Source organism: Manis javanica, chromosome X, assembly GCF_040802235.1.
Source record: "Manis javanica isolate MJ-LG chromosome X, MJ_LKY, whole genome shotgun sequence".
Taxonomy (NCBI): Eukaryota; Metazoa; Chordata; class Mammalia; order Pholidota; family Manidae; genus Manis; species Manis javanica.
This window is the reverse complement of record NC_133174.1, coordinates 30052917-30075856: the sequence shown is the minus strand read 5'-3', so window position 1 is coordinate 30075856 and position 22940 is coordinate 30052917. Positions and strand designations below refer to the sequence as shown.

The 22940-nt window shown below is 40.7% G+C and overlaps 1 long non-coding RNA gene across 1 annotated transcript; it reads right to left on the bottom strand.

Moving 5' to 3' along the window:
* Positions 1–1320: 1320 nt before the first annotated feature.
* On the bottom strand, positions 1321–22453 carry LOC118967238 (uncharacterized). The gene is made up of 9 exons (XR_012127548.1): positions 22163–22453; positions 21325–21478; positions 20262–20366; positions 19696–19962; positions 15656–16018; positions 5079–5225; positions 4666–4982; positions 3515–3800; positions 1321–3358 (listed from the first exon to the last, which is right to left on the bottom strand). It is a non-coding gene; the product is annotated as an uncharacterized lncRNA (long non-coding RNA).
* Between the last annotated feature and the right edge of the window lie 487 nt (positions 22454–22940).

The window sequence follows — 22940 nt, the reverse complement described above, 5'->3', positions numbered from 1 at the left end:
GCCATTTGCAACAACAAGGATGGGTCTAGTGGGTATTATGCTCAGTGAAATAAACCAGGCAGAGAAACACAAATATCACGTGATCTCAGTCATTTGTGGAGAATAAAAACAAAGCAAAAGAGAAGGAACAAAATAGTAGTAGACTCATAGACACTAAGAAGCGACTAGTCATTACCAAGGGAGAGGGGTTGGGGAGGGTGGGGAGGGAAAGAGAAGAGGATTAAGGGGTGGTATAATTCACAATCGCATTACAGGTTGGTCACAGGGAGAGTAGTACAGCACGGAGAATACAATTAATGTCTCTATAACATCTTACTTTGTTGATAGTGACAGCAATGGATTGGGTGAGGACTTGATAATATGGGTGAATGTTGAACCCCCTGTACTGTGTATTTGAAATCATCATAAGATTGTAAATCAATGATACTTTAATAAAAATGAAAAGCAAACGAATTATCATTGTTGGAGAAACTAAGGAAGAGCATAAGTGAGAGTTAGGCCATGTTCACGATTTAGAAGATTCAATACTATTACAGTATCTATCAGCTCAACCTGTAGTTTCAATGCCATCCCACCAAAATCCCAACAAGGAATTTTGTAAATATTGGGATACTGATTCTAATATTTGTGTGGAAAGGAAAAAGACCTGGAAAAACACACATAATACTGAAGAAGGACAAAATTGGAGAACTTGATGCTCCTCAATTTCAAGATTTGATACAAAGCTTATAATGATCAAGACAGCGTGGTATTGGCAAAAGAACAAGTATATAGATCAATGGAAGAGAATAGCCTAGAAATAAATGCACACAAATATAATCACGACAACTCTGACAGAAAAGTAAAGGCAATACAATAGAGAGAAATAGTCTCTTCAACAAATGATGCCGTAACAACTGGACATTCATGTGCAAAAAACTGAATCCAGAAACAAACCTTACACCATTCACAAAAGTTTATTCAAAATGGATCAAAGACCTAAATATAAAATGCAAAATTATAAAATTCTTTGAAAATAACATAGGAGAAAGTTTCAGCTTCCTTGGGATTGGCAATGACCTTCTCAATACAACACCAAAAACACAATCCATGAAAGAAAAAATTTGATAAATTGGATTTCATTGAAAAGTAAAATGTGTCTGTGAAAGACACTATCAGTAGATGAAAAGAAAAGCCACACACTTAGAGAAAATCTTCACAAAACATTTATAAGATAAAGGACATATGATAAAGTCTAAAATATGCAAGGAACTCTTAAAACTCAACCATGACCATATCTAAAAGATAGGCAAAAGTTTGGAGTAAATGTCTCATCCAAAAGAGGCATACAGATTAGAAGAAAGCATATGAAAGTAACCTCAAAATTATGTGATTCGGGGGATATTACGCATCCATAAGAAAAAAAGAGATCCTACCATTCGCAACAACGTGGATGGAGCTAGAGGGCATTATGCTCAGTGAAATACGCCAAGCGGAGAAGGACAAGTACCAAATGATTTCACTCATATGTGGAGTATAAGAACAAAGGAAAACTGAAGGAACAAAACAACAGCAGAATCACAGAAACCAAGAATGGACTAACAGTTACCAAAGGGAAAGGGACTGGGGACGATGGGTGGGAAGGGAGGGATAAGGGTGGGGAAAAAGAAAGAGGGCATTACGATTAGCATGTATAGTGCGTGGGGGGCACGGGGAGGGCTGCGCAACACAGAGAAGACAAGTAGTGATTTTACAGCATCTTACTACGCAGATGGACAGTGACTGTGAAGGGGTATGTGGGGGGGACTTGGTGAAGGGGGAAGCTAGTAAACATAATGTTCTTTCTGTAATTGTAGATTAATGATACCAAAATTTAAAAAATTATGTCATTCTGAAATTGCTAAATAAAACACTCTACAAATATTAGAATGGCTAAAATCCAAAATACTGACAAGATCAAGTAGTGGTGAAGATGTGGAGCAATAGGAACCTTCATTCATTACTGATAGGAATGCACAATGGTATAGACATTTTGGCAGACAGTTTGGCAGCTTCTTATAGAAACAAGGTTTAAGCCTAAGATCCAACAATCATATTTTTGGTATTTTCCCAATTGACTTGAAATCTTATTTCCCACAAAAATTGGTTTATAGCAGCTTTATTCAAAACTGCCCAAAGTTGGAAGCAACCAAGATGCACTTCAATAGGAGAATGGAAGAGCAAAGTGGTACATCCATGCAGTGGAATATTATTCAGTGATAAAACACAAATGACCTATCAAGCCACCAAAAGACATAGAGGAAATTTAAGTGCATATTGGTAAATGAGAGTAGCCAATCTGAAAAGGCTATGTAAGGTATTATTCCAACACGTGCCATTCTGGAATGGCAAAGCTGTGAAGAAAGTAAAAACATCAGTGGTTGTCAGGGTTTCTCAGATAGAGGGGGTAGGATAATGGGTGGAGCACAGGAGATGTTTAGAGCAGTGAAATCATTATTCTGTATGATACTGTAATGATGGATACATGTCATTATACATACTTCAAAACCCACAGAATATAAAACCCAAAGAATGAGCCCTAAAGTAAACTATGGACTTCAGTTAAAAATAATGTAACCATACTGGTTCATCAGTTGTAACAAGCGTACCATACTAATTCAAGATATTAAAAATAGGGAAAATGGGGTGGGGGCTGAAGGGGGTTGAGGAGATATCCTGAATCTTTCCATCTATGTAATGTTCTGGAAAAGGTAAAACTACAGAAATAATAAATATTATCAGGGATTCCCAGATGTTCAGAGTGCGGGTGAGGAGTCAATATGTGAAGCAAAGGGGATTTGAGGGGGCAGTGAAACGATTTTGTGCAATGTAACGCTGGGTGCATCACACTACTCATTGGTTAAAACCCACGGGACTTTTCGGTAGAACGAGGGAGGCTTTACGTGTGCAGTGTATAAGCTGAAGTGAAGGGCTTGCTGCCTTTGTGACACTGCTTCTATGGGCAAGCGCACTGTGAGTAAAACAGCTCACTGAGAAAGGGGATGTGGGTCACAGTGCATTTATAAATTGGTGTCCATCTATATTTGGATTTTTAGTTGAACATTGGAGGTTATTAGAAGCAGTGTAAACATGCAGCACCTCAACAAAGGTACAGTAATAATGGTAATAAGAAGTCACACTGCAGAAATCCAGCACAGGAAGGGCTTAGAAATTGCCCCTCCACCTCAGTCCTCAGCGTCTTCCATCTCTCTCTGGATTTATGCCTGCATAAAGGCAATCGCATGCTTGGTTCTGGTTTTTTTCCCAGGTTGATGCCCATATTCATGGGAGAATGGAAATGTTTTCATGTGCCTTGTGTGCAGTGGGCTTATCCCCATCCCTGAAAACATTGAAAGCTGTATTGAGGCAGGCGGCTGATAAGGTCACAGACTTTCCACTGTATTATCACCACCACCACCACCATCACTGCATGTGTGTGAGCATGCACATGCGTACACGAACACACACCCCGCTTATTTCAGACCCACTGTCTTACCTTTTTTCACTGTGCTGAGGTCTCTCAAACCTCTGAGGCTTTGGCCCTGCAATGCCACCTGCTGGAATTTTTTTTCCTCCTCTGCCTGTATGCTGATCTTTGTGCCTAGTCCTTGCCTGTCCCTCAAGAATCTGCTCACGTGAGGCGTCCTCACCATCCTCAGGCTGACGCAGGAGATGCTTTGTTCTAGTCTCCTCGTACAGCAGGGCAATGGCTGATTCTCTTCCCCGTGTCCTCTTCTCTACTGTTGCAGAGGAAACATTTTCCTCTTCCCTTCAAGGTTCTTCTAGCCGATTTAAGAATTAAATCGATATAAGAGAAATTAACAGGAGGAAAAAACAAAGTTCAATTACATGTGCACAGAGGCAAAATCATGATATTGAGACCTCAAGAAATTACCAAGGCAGGTAATTTTTACACTGTTTGAACAAAGAGAAAAAAATCTGTGAGGAAATGACAGGACAAAGGAAACTTATGTTTGGGAGCTTAAGGAATTCTAAACAGAATTTGGGCTAAAGTCATAAATTAGTAAAAAGGAACAAGGTTTGCTTTTTCAGGCTTCTTGGCTCAGAATCCCTGATCTGTGGTGATAAGGATGTCTCCCTACCTCTTGGTACAGGGAGGGTACCTTTCATATGGGAGACTTATTTCCTGCTTTCCGGAGACAGAGGTGGGTCAGACTGCTGCTCCTGCACTGGCTGTTTCTTAAGTAACTTTTAATTCAAAATAATAAATATGCCCAAGTGCTCTATTTAGGACAGACTGCCCTTGGCCCTAATGCTATGCTGAGCATCTTGAAAGTCAGGGCTGCTCCGTAACTGGTGTTTAATATGTACTAAACGAATGTGTGATCCAGTGATGCTGAAGAATGAGAGGCTAAGGGTGAAGAGTAAGGAAAACCTTCAAAGTGCTCTTGGAATGAAGGGACAGAAAGTACAAGAAGAAAGAAGCTAACAGGGAACTAATGAATTGGCTTGGGATAGTGCACTAAACTTCTACACCCTTTTCAGAATTTAAAAAAAAAAAAAAGGTTGCTTGATTGCACAAGTAAATGCATAAGTTGCCCGAGTTGGTGGCCCACATCTAGTTTTATTTCCAGGAACAGAGGACATACCAAATGCCTTTGTAGGAAAAGCAATGGGGAGCCTTACCTGCTGGGCATATGTGTTGGTAGGTTTTGGCAGGGATGTCCTTATGACTTATTTATTCATCAGTTAATTCTTATGAAGAAGCACTTCCCACCCTAACCAGGTAGTGTAGCAGCCCGGCAGTTGGCAGCTGAAGGTAGAGTTTCATCCACAAGACAGAGAAGGAAACAGGCTTTCTCTGTTTCCCTGGAACGACCCTTGGACCCTTGCTGCCATCGGGGCTGCTGTACCCGGCGTGTAGTGCTCAGTAAACCAGGCACTGAAGTCTTGAGTTTCGTAGCCTCACGGTGCTCACAGATGATTCATCGTTTCACAACCACCTTTAGCAAATCAAGGGCAAAGTAACAGAACGTCACTGTTAAAGCCGCTTGTGATTCCCAGGGGGAAAGGGATTCCTTGGCTGCAGGAGATTATACCTCGAGCGGGGACTGGAAATCATCGTGCATTTGCAGATCAGCCTGTATGGGGTAGTTTCCTCAGCACAAACTCTTTGAGGATGTTTCTGTGACGCAGAAATCAGTCTCTCGTGTCCAAATTGGCCCTTTATGACCTGGTTTAAACACCTGTCATGGGGGACGAGGTTCACTTTTTAGTGCATAATGTTGTAACAAATCCCTCAGCATACTATGCTGCTCACCATTTCGGACTGTCCCCTTTGGTCAGATAAACCAAAGGGTATTTCTGGGTTTTTTTCCCACCATAAAGATTTCTCCCTCATTCTACGTTTCCCAGTGATCTTTTTAATTGCCTTAGGATGAATGGAAAATATTTATTTTGGAAAGACACCTGCAAATCTTCACATTTTATACTTTAGCGACAAACTGACATTACATAAGAAGAGAGGTATCTGCAATCCATCATATGAAGGGAAACTAAAATAAATGCTGCCTAGCACATTCTGTAAAATGAGATAAAATCCTTCCATGAGCCAGATGGGGCATGGCTTTCTCCTTCCTATGGAGAAATAAGTTAACAAAATTGACTTGAATAGATACGTAGACATAAAATATCACAAGCAGTATTTAGCTGTATATTGGAAGGAGGAGAGGAGGAGGACAAAACTACAGGATCCAAGCAGTAATTTTAAACCAAGGACTTACAGATGAATAGTCATTCAAAGAAAAATGATCATATCCAGTCAGAAAACTAGGTATTTACTCCAAACAAAGCTGTTTTAAACTTTCTCTTTCAAAGGGAGTAATAGATGGGTGAAAAATAAATTTGGGAAATGCCCCATGGAATAATATTTGAATCCATCCACACCATTTTATCTTACTCAACTGATATAGGCCTGGGGGGAGAGGACTTTCTTCCAAATCTATTTTGATTCAACAAAATACTTACTAACATTGAAAGCACACACCACACACAGCTCAGTCATTTGCACTTTCACTGCAAAAAATGGAATCTCGTGGAGGCTGCCAATCACAGTTGTACAATGTGTTCTGGGACTTTAGCTCTGGTCAGTCCTTCACTAGTGGTAAAGTTGTGAGGGCAAGAGCTGCTGAGGCCAAGCAAAGGAAACCACCAACAGAAATGAAAAAAAAGTCAGCTACTGAATGAGAGAAGATATTTGCAAATGATATAGCCAACAAGGTAGGTTACCATCGAAAAAATATATAAAGAACCCATGCAACTTAACACCAAAAATAATAAAATAATCTGATTAGAAAATGGGCAGAGGACCTGAATCGGCCTTATTCCAAGGAAGACATACAGTTGATCAAACGGGCACATGAAAAGATGCACAACGTCACTAATCTCCAGGGAAATGCAAATCAAAAGCACAATGAGAGATCACCTCACACCAGCCTGAATGGCTAAAATCAGTGAGACAAGAAATATTAAGTGTTGGTGAGGATGTGGAGGAAGGGGGACCCTCCTACACTGTTGGTGGGAATGTAAATTGGTGCAGCCACTGTGGAAAACACTACGGAGGTTTCCCAAAAAACTAAAAATAAATAGAAACACCATGTGATCCAGTAATTCCATTTCTGGGGATTTACCTGAAGTAAAGAAAATCACTAATTTGAAAAGATGTATACATTCCTATGTTCATTGCAGCATTCTTTACAGTAGCCAAGATATGAAAGCAACCTAAGTGTTCATCAATAGATGAATGGATAAAGGTGAAGTGATACATATATACGGTGGAATATTACTCAGCCATAAAAAAGAATGAGATCTTACCATTTGCAACAACATGGATAGACTTAGAGAATCTTATGCTAAGTGAAATAAGTCAGACACAGAAAGACAAAAACATATGATATCATCTCTATGTGCAATCTAAAAGAACAAAACAAGCAAAATAGAAATAGACTGGTAAACACAGAGAACAGACTGGTGGTTACCATAGGAGAGGGAGATGTGGGATGGATACAACAGATGAAGGGGATAAAGAGGTACAAACATCCAATTATAAAGTAGTCACAGAGATGAAAGTACAGTATACAAAATATAGTCAGTAATATTGTATCTGTTGTATGTTGACAGCAACTACACTTATCCTAGTGACTGTTTAGTGATGTATATAACTGTTACATCACTACGTTGTACACCTGAAACCAACACAATATTGGATATCAACTATTTCAATTAAATAAGGGAGAGAAAGAAAAGAGAGAAGAGAATGAAAAATAAGTAACCATGCAAAAAAAAGGGGGGAAGGTAGGGCTACTGGAGCCAGCCTAGAAAACATGTGGATAAAGCTGGCTTACAGAAGATGAAGGGAGACCACCGAGACAGGGATCATGGGTGTAGTCAGAGTAGGGTGAGGGCCTCCTGGAAAAGCAGGGGGGAATATTTACAGTCAGAGCAATGTCACAAAGGGCAAAGAAGTCCCTACTGAAACTCTGTGCTAAGCATTTTGCAAAGTCAAGGTCACACTAATTCTCTAGGGTAAAGATAAAGACATCTTCAGTGAGATCAGTTACAGGTCAAAAGGCCAGGAGCAACTTGGCCTGGAATGTTTGAGGGTTCCTCAAGGGTATCAGCATAACCCTTGACTCCAATGTCAGCCCCAGCAATCAGACTATGACCCAGCCCACCTTGAGGGCAGGGCAGGTGGTACAAGTCCACACCCCTAAGCCTTATTTTGATGTTCTCCAGAAATCCTCAGCTGCCTATAAAACCGCCTAGGCAACGCACCACTACGGGCTCTCTTGTCCCCTCCTGGCATGAGCCAGGAGCTCTATTCTCTCACTTTATCTCTAAATAAAAGCCTGTACCTTGCTCTCCTACCTTGAGTGTTTGTGAAGCTCATTCTTCGGCTTCATGAACAAGAGCCCCGGCATCACCACCCCAGAGAAATGGAGCCTGGCGAAGAGCATGCCACTCCTCCCACTGTCTCTGAGGCCTGGCTATACCACATCCCCCTTTTCCTTCAGTTGGTGGAGTTGGTAGAGTCCTCTTTGGGCCTACATTTGTTCAAGTTGAGTTTCTAGTAGAGAGAGTCCCTAAGAAAACTGTGGACTGTGTGATCTTTTGTTTTTGTCTTTGTTGTTTCTTAATACAGTGCTTGACGTGGCATATTGTAAGGAAAATGGAAATTTTATGGCCAGGATTCTGCCTGACTCTAATATCACCCATTGTATACATACTTAGCCTACTTCCATGCCCATTGGCAGTGAGCTGCCCAGGGCAAACTGTCAAGTCACAGAAGTAAAGGGGAGGGGTGGGGGGAGTGGGAAGGGTGGAGAGAAAACACAAGCCCCTGGATGTAATTGGGCATAGCATCTGCCAGTTACCAGAGAGACTTGCCCACAGAGTTCTGCCCCATGTTAGGAAGTAGGGGAGAGAAGACCTGGAGCCCTGCTTCTAAGAAGGGAGAAGAGAGCCTGGTGCTGGGAAGCAGGAGGAAAGGAGGGCAGAGCCACCAGCGGAGGTAGCGCCTGGGGAGCAGAGGCTGTAGCTGGGCCAGAGACAGAAGCGGGCCTGCTGCTTGTGCATAGCTGTGAGAATAAAGCTTGGTATGAATCCCTTTTTACCCCAATGTCCCATTGTTGTTATTTGGTGTGGGTAAAATTGTAACATTTCCAGACTATCTCACCTGCCTTTGGTACATCTGCATATCAATAGGTGTTCAGAGGTGGAAAGAAGTATGGCTTTAGTGCATTTGCATCACTCCTCAGGGGTGGAGAGAAGTTCATCTCCATATCACTGGGTAATTACCCGGGCAAGAAGGGCTTATCTGTACCTGAGAGCTGTGGGGAGGCCCGGTTTTGCTTCTCCTGGAGCAGGAAAGAGTGACAGCCCCGGACTGCAGTTTGTGAGCAATAAACGGATTTTAAACTTTATTTCTCGCTTTGAGAGATTTCTGTTTTTAGAGGTATTTTTCCCCGGGATTTCCTCTCCCCAGACTTACATTTGCTCTTCCTGAATACATAGCTGTAACTCTCAGAGGAAAATAAGTCCCCAGCCTGGGGCAAATTACCTCTGAAGCTGAAATCAGTCAAAGGGAGAAATAAAGTGGGAGAAACTCATTTATTGCTTACAAGCAGTCATCCACTTCTGCTTGCCTGTGTCTTTTGCAACCCCACCATACAAACGGACCCCACCAAACCTCTCTGGTCCAGATATACCCTTGCTCCCCCAACCTTTTAATCACCTATTGATATGGAGATGGTTACTTTTTTCCACCCCTTGTAAACACCTATTGGTACGGAGATGCACAAAGGCCAGGCGAGAGATTCTGGAAATACTGCAATTTTACCCACAAGAGTGAACTTGTGCAGAGCAGGGAACCCACTCCTCCTGGAGCGACACATAGAAACTCAAAAATAAAAACATAAAAAATAAAAAGTGGCCTCAAATACTGCCCACTGCCTCTTCTTGCTTCAGTGAGTTTGTTGGATTCCCCTGAGGAAGGCGCCGCCCCAAATCACTCACTAAAGACGTTTCTTGATGCAACAAGCAAGAGGAATTTATTCGGAAGCCAACTAGTTGGGGTCCAAGTCAGCCCGTTGCAGCAGGTCTCAACGAGGACCCTGAGCACTTACAACTAAGTGGTTATATAGGATTTTCTGAGGCATTCAGCCCTAGAGGATTACCATGGTTACAGATTGTGTTGTAGTAACAAGATAACAATACTACATAGCAAGATAACAATACTACAGAGGCAGTAATTTTTCAAACCTACGATTTCTGGGTTAGTGCCACGTCCTGGGGGTGTAGCAAGGTAGGGTCAGCTTTTATGCTTAACTAACCGAAAGGTTAGCGCTGCCAGCAGTCATGATTGATTAACTTGTTTTTCCAGAGGAGTTACCTGGTTTCAGTTGTTCCCTCTGAGTCATATGTCAGAATGGTTTTCAGGCTTCAAGATGGCTACTCTTAGGCTAACTTATTTCTCAGGGAGGTTGGGGTCCTACATTCCCCACTTCTTTTTCTGAACATTCTAATCATGGAATGTTGGTTTCTTCTTGTTGTGTGAGGGTATGATACTGTTGTCTCAGCATTAGCACCTGCACAGCACTTACTCTTTCTCTAATAAAGGTTATTACTCGATTTAAAATGCAGGGACCTAAGGTGAGGAGCAATATTGAAATAAGCAGGGGTCCTGCCAAAGTGGATATTAGAGTTGTAAGCCATGGGGATCTAGAAAACCAGGATTCAAACAGGCTCTGGTTAGCTTCTCGTTCTCGCTTTCGCTGATCTAATCTTTCTCTCAGTTTAGACATTGAGTCTCTTACTACTCCAGTATGGTCTGCATAGAAGCAGCACTCTTCCTTTAGAGCTGCACACAATCTACTTTCTTTTAGAAATAGTAAATCTAACCCTCGTCTATTTTGCAGCACTACTTCAGAGAGGGAGGTTAGGGACTCTTCAAGTTTAGAAATAGACTGTTCTATAGTTCTCAAATCTTCATCGATAGCTATTCTTAGTCCTTCATAATGTTGGTTTTCTTGTATAATTGCAGCTGCCCCTGGTCCTACTCCGGCTGCGACTCCTACTCTTAGTAATACAGCTAGAGTGAGTGAGACTGGCTCTCTTTTATACCTTAGTTTAGGTTCTAATTCTGCCACGAATGATAAGTCATCATGATACATTAGTCTGGGTACTAACTGGACCATGATACAGAAATCACGGGAGGAGTTGAAGGCAGAAGTAGAGACACATGGGGTCACTCCAGTGTTACAAGCCCACCATCTCTTGGGAGGAGGGATTAAATACCTGTTTTTACCAGGGAAGGCTATGGGTATGGTCTCATTCTTTCTTCTACAGATAGAGACTCTAGCTGCTGCTAGGGAAAAGGGGCGATGACCGCTCTGGCTGCTTCGTGCTGAGAAGGGGGCGCAGTAAAGGGTGCAGCTAGGTCTCCATCACTGGTCAGTTGAGAGGACCTCAGAAGGCTGGCGCTTCTATTCTGGGTTTCATTTCTATTACTATTTGCAGTTTTGTGGCTTCTAGGCAAGATAAAACAAATTGTGTTATTAGGTTATGTAGCAACATCTGGAGTTGGATTTTTTATTCTGGAAGGAGGCTACATTATTGAAACGATACTTCTCTCTAAAATCACTCTCATTTTTACTAGAAGTAACTAGGTTAAGAAAATAATTAACAGCTGGCTTGATTATTTGCACAGGTGCAGCAAGAAGAGCAATTGATTACACAGGCTCTTTTAAATATGCTTTGCTGGAACTTTTTGTAAGGAATTTCAGATTGAACTTTTAAAGGCCTCTTGAGGCCAGACAGCCAAGCCAGACTTGCCATCAGGCTTTGCCTGCAGTACCTGTAGATTTGGATGAATTCTTCTCTTCTCGAGGTCTCTGCACCTGCCAGGAAGTGACCTTCTTTACTCACCTGGTAAGGCTGCTGGGAACTCTGTAAGCAAGGTACCAGGCCAGTTCTTCCAAGGGGCTTTGTTGGCTTTATAAAGTCAATCTTAGTTCTTTAAAGTTGTTCACATCTGAGTCTATGCACATGTCTCTCAGGTACGACATTCCAGTCAAAGCCCTGGTAGTATAACCAGTGTTCTTAAGTAGTCTTCTCACAAGGAAAGCAGATTCTTATTGAACTCGTGCAAATAAACATACTGCCATGGAATATAAAAACAGTCACTGAAAGTTTTTAAACTCTGGAGGGATCAAGTAGAGAGAAGGATGTTTCAATTCTGCTCATAAAGATAGTCATTTACTAAACTGTTGTCAGTTTAAGAGAACAAGGTTAAAACATTTTACCAGCAACATTTGAAACAAAAAGACACAAAATCATTTTCTTTAGTTTATGTAATCTTATGTAACTAATACCTGTTCTGCTGAAATCTAGTTCTTTACCAGTTTAGGGATAATACTATAAATGACAAAAGACTTACAAATGACAGTGGTTAAAGATCTGATGAGAGCTTACTGTAAAACAGTTGACATAAGGAAATTCTGATATTTCTGTAATACAAAACATTTAGTAACAAAGTTTAGCATCATTCTCTTTGACAGTGCTTTCCTGGTAAATAAATATATATATATCAGATAAATAAGCCAAATTAGTCAAATACTTTCTCTAGTGAGAAAAAATTCTTCTGACATGTTCCAGGGGCCCTCTGGAAAATATCAGAGTTAACTAGAGGTAAAAGCACCTTTTTGCATTTAATTTTTTTAGAACTATCATTACACATTTATTGTCTATATACTCAGCACAGTAAACAAGATATCTTAAAAAGTGGGGCAGCAGGGGAGACTGCTGCTGTCAATTTTTAAAGACAACATACAGAAAGTCAAACTAATTTTAGGTTACTAAGCATTCTTGAGAGAATGGTAGCAGATGGTAGATTCTTCTGCATTCATCTTCAGGAGGGGAAAAAAGCTACAATAAGAATTCATATTTAGCTGAAAGAACTGTCTAAACTCAAGGCAGAGTATAATATCACCAGGCATACAAAAGACCTGTTAGAGATACATACAAAGAATGAATATGGCTATAGTCAAATTCAACTTAAAAGTTTAAGCAGAATCTCAAATTTAAATGTCTCTTTCTTTCACACAGATATTCAGATATGACCAGAAATATGATTTGAGATGAAAGAGGTCAGGCATTTTACTTCTTCATTTAGGGACTGAGAAATGATGACCTTTGGCTTACAATCAATAGCTTACAAACAGTGAAAATAATAAGAACATAACTCAGCATAAGTGTCTAAGACCAGATACAAAAAAGCAGAGAAAGTGCTTAAGTTTACAGGTCTTCCCTGAAAGCTTCAAGAATGTTTTACTCTTTAATAGTAGATATAAGCTGCTATGCAAATTCTATTAAAAGCTCTAAGATTATTTGCATTAAAAAATATGGAGAGTCCCCCATGTTTTTTTGAAACATACAAACATATTTACAGCATATAAATTAAACAAGAAGACCTGGTGGTTCTTAAAAAATCTATTACAACTTTTCTCAAAAGTGGTCACACGTTCGTCTATCTAAACCTTTACAGTGAAACCTGTTTTTCTGGGAGAAACATAATCTTGTCCAGATTCTACAGTTTAATAAATTTTGGTTTGTTAACTAAGTGCATTTAATCAGCTGAAAAAAGCTTTGTTACTATTCTGCTTAGGAATTCAATTTTTCAGGCCATGCAATCATTTTTAATAACAAAATATTTCAAAGGCAAATAAAGGTTATACAGTTGTTAACAAACTTTAGCTTTTAGTCTTTTTAATATTACAGTTTCATGGCAACTCACTGAGACTTTAAGCATGAGAAACTGCTGTGATCTTTCAACATAGAGAAATGCCCTCTCTATCACTTTAAGCAGTTCTAACCAGAACTCAAAACTATTAGAAACTTCAAGCTCCAGTGAACACTGAGAAGCAGGACACTGCAAACTGTCAAACCAACATTTCCTAGACTGACAAACTTACGAACACATTCTACAATTTCTGCAACCATGAGCTTCACAGCACAATCTCCCAGCAAACACAGAGCACATCTTCTCAACTTAACAAAACTCTAAGGCTTTAAGTTACTACAAAGATTCTCAGGCTGCAGGTAGGCATACACACTGCAACACACAATTAAAAAGGTGTTCACTTGCCACACTTATCCAGTTCACTTACCTGCAACAACTATGCTAGCCTACTCACAAGACCCCCACTGAACACTAGACAAAGCCAAGCTTCTAAGCATTCTATTCTTAAAAGATTTAGCAGATAACATGACTCAAATGACTCTAGGTAAACTCAGGCAGCCGACAACTACCAGGACATGCCCGCCTCAGGCAAACTCAAATTAGCATTAATGCTTAACACTTTTTTATCAGGTTTTCTGGAAGTTTTAGAACACTCAATTTTCACAAGCGCTTGTCTTTAAATCAATTTCATTAATACTATCCGGAGGTAGAAAGATATATTCATTTACACACTTAGGGGGTTGTCTGAGTCTGTCCCATTGTCAGTATAACAATTATTAGGCACATGAAAGACACAAAAAACAGAGACACACACAGATTAGACACACAGCGGCCGCTTTTTGTTTTTTCTCAGATTTTCAAACAGAAACCGAAAGGAATCAGAGGGTTGATATTCCTGGCGCCTGAAAATCAACCCTATCTCATCAGATTCACCTTGCCAGAAAAACAGACGGGAGGCTACCAGGCGTCCCTGGCCTCCCAACCTCCCCGAGGCGTCCCCCAGGGTTGCAGCCTGAGGTGCTCCTAGTACGTCTACCGACCGCAGTCTCGACCCCTTTACGGGATCGGGACAGCTGCCAGACAGTGGGTACCCCCTTTCAGAATTCTGACCGGTCTCACTGAAAAACAGAAGACAGAACACAGACAACTCAAGGCGCCACTAATCTTACCTCTTCCTCCAAGAGCGACTTCGGGAGTGAAGCGGGGTGAGCGCATGATCCCGGACGAGCCCCCAAATGTTGGATTCCCCTGAGGAAGGCGCCGCCCCAAATCACTCACCAAAGACGTTTCTTGATGCAACAAGCAAGAGGAATTTATTCGGAAGCCAACTAGTTGGGGTCCAAGTCAGCCCGTCGCAGCAGGTCTCAACGAGGACCCTGAGCACTTACAACTAAGTGGTTATATAGGATTTTCTGAGGCATTCAGCCCTAGAGGATTACCATGGTTACAGATTGTGTTGTAGTAACAAGATAACAATACTACATAGCAAGATAACAATACTACAGAGGCAGTAATTTTTCAAACCTACGATTTCTGGGTTAGTGCCACGTCCTGGGGGTGTAGCAAGGTAGGGTCAGCTTTTATGCTTAACTAACCGAAAGGTTAGCGCTGCCAGCAGTCATGATTGATTAACTTGTTTTTCCAGAGGAGTTACCTGGTTTCAGTTGTTCCCTCTGAGTCATATGTCAGAATGGTTTTCAGGCTTCAAGATGGCTACTCTTAGGCTAACTTATTTCTCAGGGAGGTTGGGGTCCTACAAGTTGAATATTCAGGGTAAAGTGATATGCTAAATACACTAATAACCCCAGCAAAAGAATAACTTCTAAATGGCACTGGGAAATTCACTTTGCATAGGAGGTGAGACTTACATCCTCTACTCTCAGAGCAAGATTTCACACAAGATAAAGGAAATCTACAGGACAGGTTTCAAAGAGAGAAGGGAGGCAACTGGTAAAAAGATAAAAACATCCAAATAGGAAAACTAACGTTAGAATAAGCACACCCAATTCATGGTTTGGTTTACTTTTTGTTTTCTATAATGTATTTTTGCCTTTACTAACTTTGGAGGTATATTTTATTATACCTTTCCTGGTTTTAAAACTGGTTTATACTGAAGAGGGACAAAACATGTCAGCCCAAAATATGCCTCTTTGGCATAAGGATTTTAGGGGCTGATTATTTTTAATAAACAGCACACACAGGAGAAGCTCTGAAAACTGAGTCAGAGTTACCCTTTTATAAGATAAATTACATTTAGAAGGGAAATCTCCATTTGTAAGAGTGTCTCCCTCTCTGTACCAGAAACTGCACGTGGACTACAGCTCTGGAAGCTTGTATCAATGCAGAAGGCAATGACTTAAATGTGCCTAACAACCACACCTTTGTTCACTGTGCTTTTCCCGGTCAGTCGCCTCCCGTAACTGGCTTCCCACCAGCAACATCTTCTTCTGTTTTTAGCTGGAGATGCTTTTTAAGGTGGTGGGTTGGGCTGCTTCCAGAGTGGCTTGGGGGAAGGGCTATTGCAGGTGAAATGCAACACCATTTTTTTTTTTTAACTCCTTTCAGTGTGGTTGTTCTTGGCTTTGTCCTCTCCTGGGATACTGAGTCTTAAACAGTCTTTCTGGACCATATATTGTTAAGTTGGTGTCTCTGTAGGGAATGGGGTCTGAGGGTTCCTATTGTGCCATCTTGCTCACATCACTCCTCAGTCTCCATTCATGTTTTATGGTAAGGGTCAAGTCACTGGGAGAAGAGAAATACATTTTATATTCTGTAGTTATTATAATAGCTAATCATTCTTGAACGGTGCTATGAGCTCGACACCATGCTTACTATGAGCTATGGTATCTAATGAAAATCTCACAACTGTGTCAATAAGGAGTCCAAATAACACTTCTCTCCCACAAGTCACCAAATTAAACTGAAAGAATTCATCAAGTTTGCCTAAGATTGCCTTTCTAGTCAAAAGCAGGAGTGGGATTTGCAACAAGGCAATCTAAACCCATGGCCTCTTGGTTTAACAAGTTGCTTCAAAGCCTTTAGTAGTTAAAATTGTAGGATTCAATAAAAGCCAAAAACAAACAAAAAATCAAAAGCCAGGAAGTAGTTTAGTGAGTTAACATGAATTTTTTTGCTTAATATCGTAGGACACCAAAGTCACAGGTAATAAAGCATTAAATAAAACAATACAATACATACAAAATATTTTCAGGAGTTCTTAGACTTTGGGAAAGGAAGAATATTTACCTTAAAGGTGATTTAAATCAAAGAGAAATGGATTTCTACTAGTTTCTACATGGGATTGTAGTTCTGCATCTGAAGGAATCTTGGATGTGCATTAGGAAACCTCCATACATGCTCAGGGGTAATTTTCCAAGCCCAATCAGTTGAAGAGGTTTATGACATATTAGCTCCCCCCAGTACAACTTCAAGATAGACCCCCCAAAACCAGCAAAAGCCCCACAAGCTGGTTCCATCCACCCCTGTCCTCTCCACCTCACATCTCAGTCAACTTTCCCATGATGCACAATGACTTGGAATTTTATCTCCAATATTCAAGATTCAACTTTGCTATGTTCTCTTCATTACAAGTAGTAAAGAATTTCTAAGGCAGATTATGTCAACAAATTGTCTTCAACTACACATTTTCTATTAGACTTATTCTACTCTATATTTTTTTGTTGTTTTTGCAATCTCAGCACTTCCTGTCAATATGGAAAAGAAAAATGAGGTACAGTGGCTAGACATTATCATTAGATATAACCTTTGTTCTAAAATTCCAGTTCTTAGAAAATACTAATTTATCATGTTTTATTGAAATACCAATTTATCATTAATACTCATCATGTTTTAGAAAAGCCAATAAAAACTGAAAGATAACTCTGGGTCAGAATTTTACAAAACAGTACCATGTTCCTTATTTATGCCTTATGGCTTTCTTGATTATCACTCATCAAGAACTTAACTGAGTCATAAGCAGTAGCTTCCAAATTATCATTCCTGCCTACAGCTTCTCCCCTTCCAATTCCTTAAATGAAATTGCATCTACTGATAATCGTCACTGAGGGTAAAAAAATAAAAAATTAAAACAGGTTTTCTAAAGCACAGTTTCTAATAAGTGAAAAATATATGAGAAAGTACATTTAAATGGAAGGTACAAATGCAGGCAAAAAAGTCAACAGTAGAGCAAAATTTGAGAAGAGCCTCAGATGTGATTATTCACTGTTCCCAGAATCAGGGCTCATTAGCTCTGGGGAAAAGTAAGAATGTGCGTGGCGGAAAATAAAGTTGGTCAGGTCCTCACAGTACTTCCTATTTCCTCAGCAAATATTACCTTTTCACTACACTTGAAAAATAAAATGACTAATGCTTTGTCCTGTCCTTGGAAACTTCCTCTATGCATTGATTGTCATTTAACCGACCCGCATAAACCTCTGTGAAATACTCTCAGGGTATTTATTATTAGTTTTTATGTTATTGGGTGGGACTATGGCTAACTAACTTGTTTCTGTTAGGGTCCAGGCTTCCAAGGCTTCCCCAGAGAACAAACTACACAGGCATAGAGATGTAAATTCAAGCAAAGTCTTTATTCAGCCAGCTAGCTGGGGTCCAAGTCAGCCCGATGCAGCGGGTCTCAACAAGGACCCTGAGCACTCAGAGTCAAGGGTTTATATAGCAATTTCAAAGCACTTAACTCATAGCAATTTTCTATAACTATACATTATTCTTGCAAGACATATATCCTGGGGTTAAGCAAGGGCAGGGTAAGACTACTCCTCAATGGTTAGGGAGGTTCTGCACGATAAGCTTGGTATGTAAGATTAACTGACCAAGGTTAGCTGACCAAGGGTCACAGCTGCCCACCACCCGGTGCTCATGATTAACTTGTTTTTCAAGGCCTTACCCAGGCCCAGGGTTTTTTTTTTTTTTTTTCCCTCTGAGTCACACTCTCAGAAAATGGTTTCTAGGTTTCTAAGATGGCTATGCTTATGCTAATTTACTAACCTTACTAATGCTTAGATTCTACATTTCCCCACTTTCCTTTGACCATTCCAATCATGGAATGTTTGTTTCTTCCTGCTGTGTGAGTGAATGATACTGCGGTCTCAGCATTAGCACCTGAACAGCACTCACTCTTTCCCTAACAAAGGCTGTTAGCCGGTTTAAGATACAGGGACCTAAAGTGAGAAGCAGTATAAAAATAAGCAAGGGCCCTGCCAGGGTGGATATCAGGGTTGTAAACCATGGGGATTTAGTAAACTGGGATTCAAATAGCCCTTGGCTGGCCTCTCGCTCTCTCTTCCTTTGGTCTGGTCTCTCTCTAAGTTTAGACATTGAATCTCTTACTATTCCGGAATGGTCTGCTGTTAAGGTTTAGCTAAGTTTTATTAGTTCTTTTTCCTGACTCTTAATGCTCTCTGCACTCCTTTACAGTTTCCAGGCCCTGAGAGGCTGACAAAGTCCTAAGGGTATTCGGGTTTTGTTCCTCCCAAAATATTCGCTGGCTAATACAAAAAATAAAATTATAATTGTGGCCAGGTCTACGTGATACCAAAGTAACAGACTGATTCAACTGGAGAACCCACATGCGCATTTATGGAATTGTACACAGACACCAATATGAACTGACAGATTTTTCATATTTTCAATTAATGTGGGTGTTGTGAGGATACAGCTGAAGTATGACAAAGCCCAATACTGTAACTGAAATTCACAGCAGTCGGTTTTAGAGAAAGAACACTTACTGTGTTGATAACCCGTGCATATTGTACTTTTTGACACATACTTACTAACAAAAGTTGCTTCCTATCACTCGTCTGTCCTTTAATGGCCATTACGGCCAAGCATTTCTTCTTCCTGAGATACGGAAGAGTGTGAAGTGCCACTAATTGCTTTGAATGTAATAATTTCAGAGCAATGCATAGAGTGCAATTAGGAGCTTCTTTTGGTGCCATTGTGACAGCTAGCTTCTCTTCACCTGGACATAAATCTCAACTGGGGGCAGTGTGTATAATGTAGCAAAAAGAGACCTGGTTTGGGTGACAAAAGAAGTTGCCTTTGTCCCAGCTCTGCCTTCACCTTAATAGAGGAACTTAGAAATGTCATCTAGCCCCTTTCAACCTTGGGTCTTTCAATTTCGGAAGAGTGGGGAGACAAAGGAAGGGGGGCAACAAAGGAAGGAACGAAATGAATGGGAGAGCAGAAAGAAGTAAGGCAAACAAAGGGACAGGAAGGAAATAAGTAATGGAGGGAAGAAGGAAGGAAGCAATAAATAAGGAACAAAGAGACACATGTTTAGAAATGTGGGTGTTATTACATTAGATTCTTATCTCATCTTCTGGCCTGGTCCTACTCTTCCACTTAAACAGAGACGTTTTCAGTATGTCCATTCACTCAACAAACATGTATTAAGCACCTACCATTTGTAAATGTTACGCTTTGTGTTGGGATACCACAATCAATACCCCTTTGTGCCTTCCTTCCAAGTTTTCAGAGTGCAGTTAGTGTCATCTGTAAAAAAAGACAATTACATTGCTGTCACTTCAGTGAGGAAAACCCGTCACAAAGAGGATGGTATCTTTTCCGTAAGAAAGTGCTTTTTGTCCTGTTTTGTTTCCTTTCAGTGCTTTTCAGGTGTCGCTTCTTTTATATCTTGACTTCTCCACTACTATTATCCTCCTCTGGATCTGGAGCAGACAGAAAGCGAAGAAGGATGTATGCTGTCCTTGGCTAAAACAGGATCTCCTTAGTGTCTTGCCAGCATCACCTTTAATTTTGCAGTTTTAACTTCCAGTTCTTCTTCAGCTTTATTTCCCTTATCTTTCTGTCCCCTCTCAGAATTTCCCCCCATTGGATGTCAACCTCTCTTGGTAAGGAGGCTGCCCTAATAATTATACTAACAGATGCACTTCTTCTAATGGCTCTCACCTGCCTTATCTGGCAATACAGGACATGTGGCTCACTGCACAGATTTTTGGACTCTTACCTTTGTGTTCCCAGGGATTCATGCAAGGGAAGATGGTGGTTTGGGCCAATGCCTACGTTCATCCTGCTGCTGGATCTAGTGTGATTCATCTGTCCCCTGTTTTACCTGCAAAATAATTGAACTGTAAACAAATCCTCTGGGTCATCAGAGCTTTCAAGGTCCAGACACTCTTGTCATCTGTATTCCCTGAAAACTGGGCGGCAGATTGTGCTTGGCGGGGATTCTCTGTTCTCCAAACAGGCATCTATCAGTCAGCAAACTGAGTGCTTTCAAACTCAACGCTTAATAAATATCACAGCTGGGATATTGTGTGGAAGAATGTTGGTATTTCTATACTTGGGGAAATGTTTTTACAAGCCTTCCTACCAAATCCCCCCAATAGACACATACGCTCACTTTCTACTCATTGACAGGCTGTGTTCCAAAGGCAAGGCCAGGAAATAAAGACTGTTTGCAGCTTCCAAAGGAGGGAAGGTTCAATCACTAGAGGCAAATTCTTGGGTAAATAAGTCCTATGACCTAAATCAACTTCGTCATGCACATTTATGAAGCTATTTCGGGTAGATACACAACAAGAGCAGCCAAAGGGTTTGAGATGGGCAAATGTTGCTTTGTGGTTAACTGGATGGCTGGGCTTGGGATAATATTTCACCAGGATATCTCTATTTGCTTGTGTTTAGGGTGCCTTATGAGAAAACCAAAGCTCTGATAAGGTAAGTGATATGTCTGGGTTCACGGTGCTAATTAATAACAACTATGGGTACAGAAAAGTATAGTGTTTTTCTGTTCTTGGAAACTCGGAACTTGGATTGGAGAAATGGAAAGCAGCTTTTGGCTAGCTCAGTATCAGTGATTCACAAACATGGCTGTACATTACAGTTAGCCACAGAGCTTTTGCAAAATACGCAAGACTCCCCCAGCAAGCATACAGATTTACGAGGGCTGGATTAGATTCTGTGCCTCTGCATTTAAAAATAATCTCCACAGATAATTCTTATGTTCTATAAAATAAACAAAGCTGAAGAGCATGCACAATGCACATCCACTCAGCCTCCAATGTTACCTGCCCTGGGTGTCCTTCCAGCGCTGTTTTCTTGGGCTCTTCCAGCTCCCAAAACTCAGATGAGAGGCAGCTATGGCAAGCATTAGTGCAAATGGATGCACAGTTTATGGCAGTGGTCTTAACACCCCTGTGTGCTTCAGGATCATCTGGGATACTTGTCAAAAAATGTAATTGTCAGGTGCCACTCCCAAGATGCATGAACTGCCTTATGGACACTTGATAATGGATAAACGGGTTTATACTAGAATTTTATCTGAAGCCTGCTTTTATTACAACCTGCAAGTGGGCCCTATTCAACATTTAATCCACGTCAAACCCAAAGGGTGGAGGTGGGTAAGGGTAGCTGCTTTTCTATAAACTTTTCTGCCAGGATATAGTAAGTCTTAGAAAAAATTCTGCCACATACACAGACGATGACCAATCGAACATTGATTTTCAGGCAGGCACCAAACAGTTGATACTGTCTTCATACCTATTCTGTGGGCTCCGTGAAGTCCAGATTACTCTGGCTTTAGATGCTTTGACTATCTCCTTGCATGAAAAGATGACTCTAGACAGGTCCAAAACCATCACAGAGACTGGAATCTGCAAACATTATAATTGTCACCAACCTCAATAGTTTCCTAAAACCTCTTTGTGAGGAGGTGGGCAGTATCTCTTAAACTAGATTCAGCCAGTCCATGAACTTTAACTACTTTTTATTTCTCTGAGAGGCCATTTACAAAAATCATCGTCCTCATCAACATGCCTATTTCACCAATAATATTCCATTTTTGGCAATGTTGCTTTGCAAAGATTTACTTGAAAAACAAGAAGCAGAAGCACTTTCAGTACTTACCTCCTGTGTATGGACTTCCAGCTGACCACGCTTAGCCTGTGCATTGTAATATCTGGACCCAAGTTCGTGTTTGAACTATTTAAATAATACACGTACTACCTATATGTGTGTGCATCTGTGTGCACATGTGTGTGTAGAATTTTACATATAGAAAGCATAATGCCCCTGCCTACTGTCATCACAGAGGTAATCTGGATTCTGGGTGCCAGTTTCAACTCTTCCAGTTTCAACTCTTGAGTGAATATTCTCAACTTCTTCCGCTGGGAGTCGATATTTGTTTCTCCCATGAGACTGCTGCACTTGTTTTGTGTTCCTGTCGCCTCAACAAAGACATTTAAATCCTGGCAATGGTAGTGTTCTGTGTTAAATGACCTTGAGAAAACAGCACAGGATGTGATCTTTGTTTGGAAAGTGCATGTAAAAGTGGTCTGATTCCAAACCGCACATCTCTAGCCAGGCTTTTTTGCCTCAGGAGAGTCATGTCTGTCTCTTGGCATGAATTGCATGGCTCCAAAGGAACAAAGGCAAGGACAACCCTCAGACTCTCTCCGTCTCTTGGGACTCAGTGACCTTCTAATCCTGCCTCACCTTTCCTATTACTGGACATGTTTTCTTAATGGCTATAGCTTATTGCATAACTTTTTTGATTACTTTTTGTTTTTTAAAGAAAAGAACTAGGTTTAGTGAGAGCTTCAGCTGTCATGGGAGATGTTCTACCATTCTTGTGATATTGTGATATACAGTAACAAACATGTACTTGTTCTTTGTCCTATTTCTG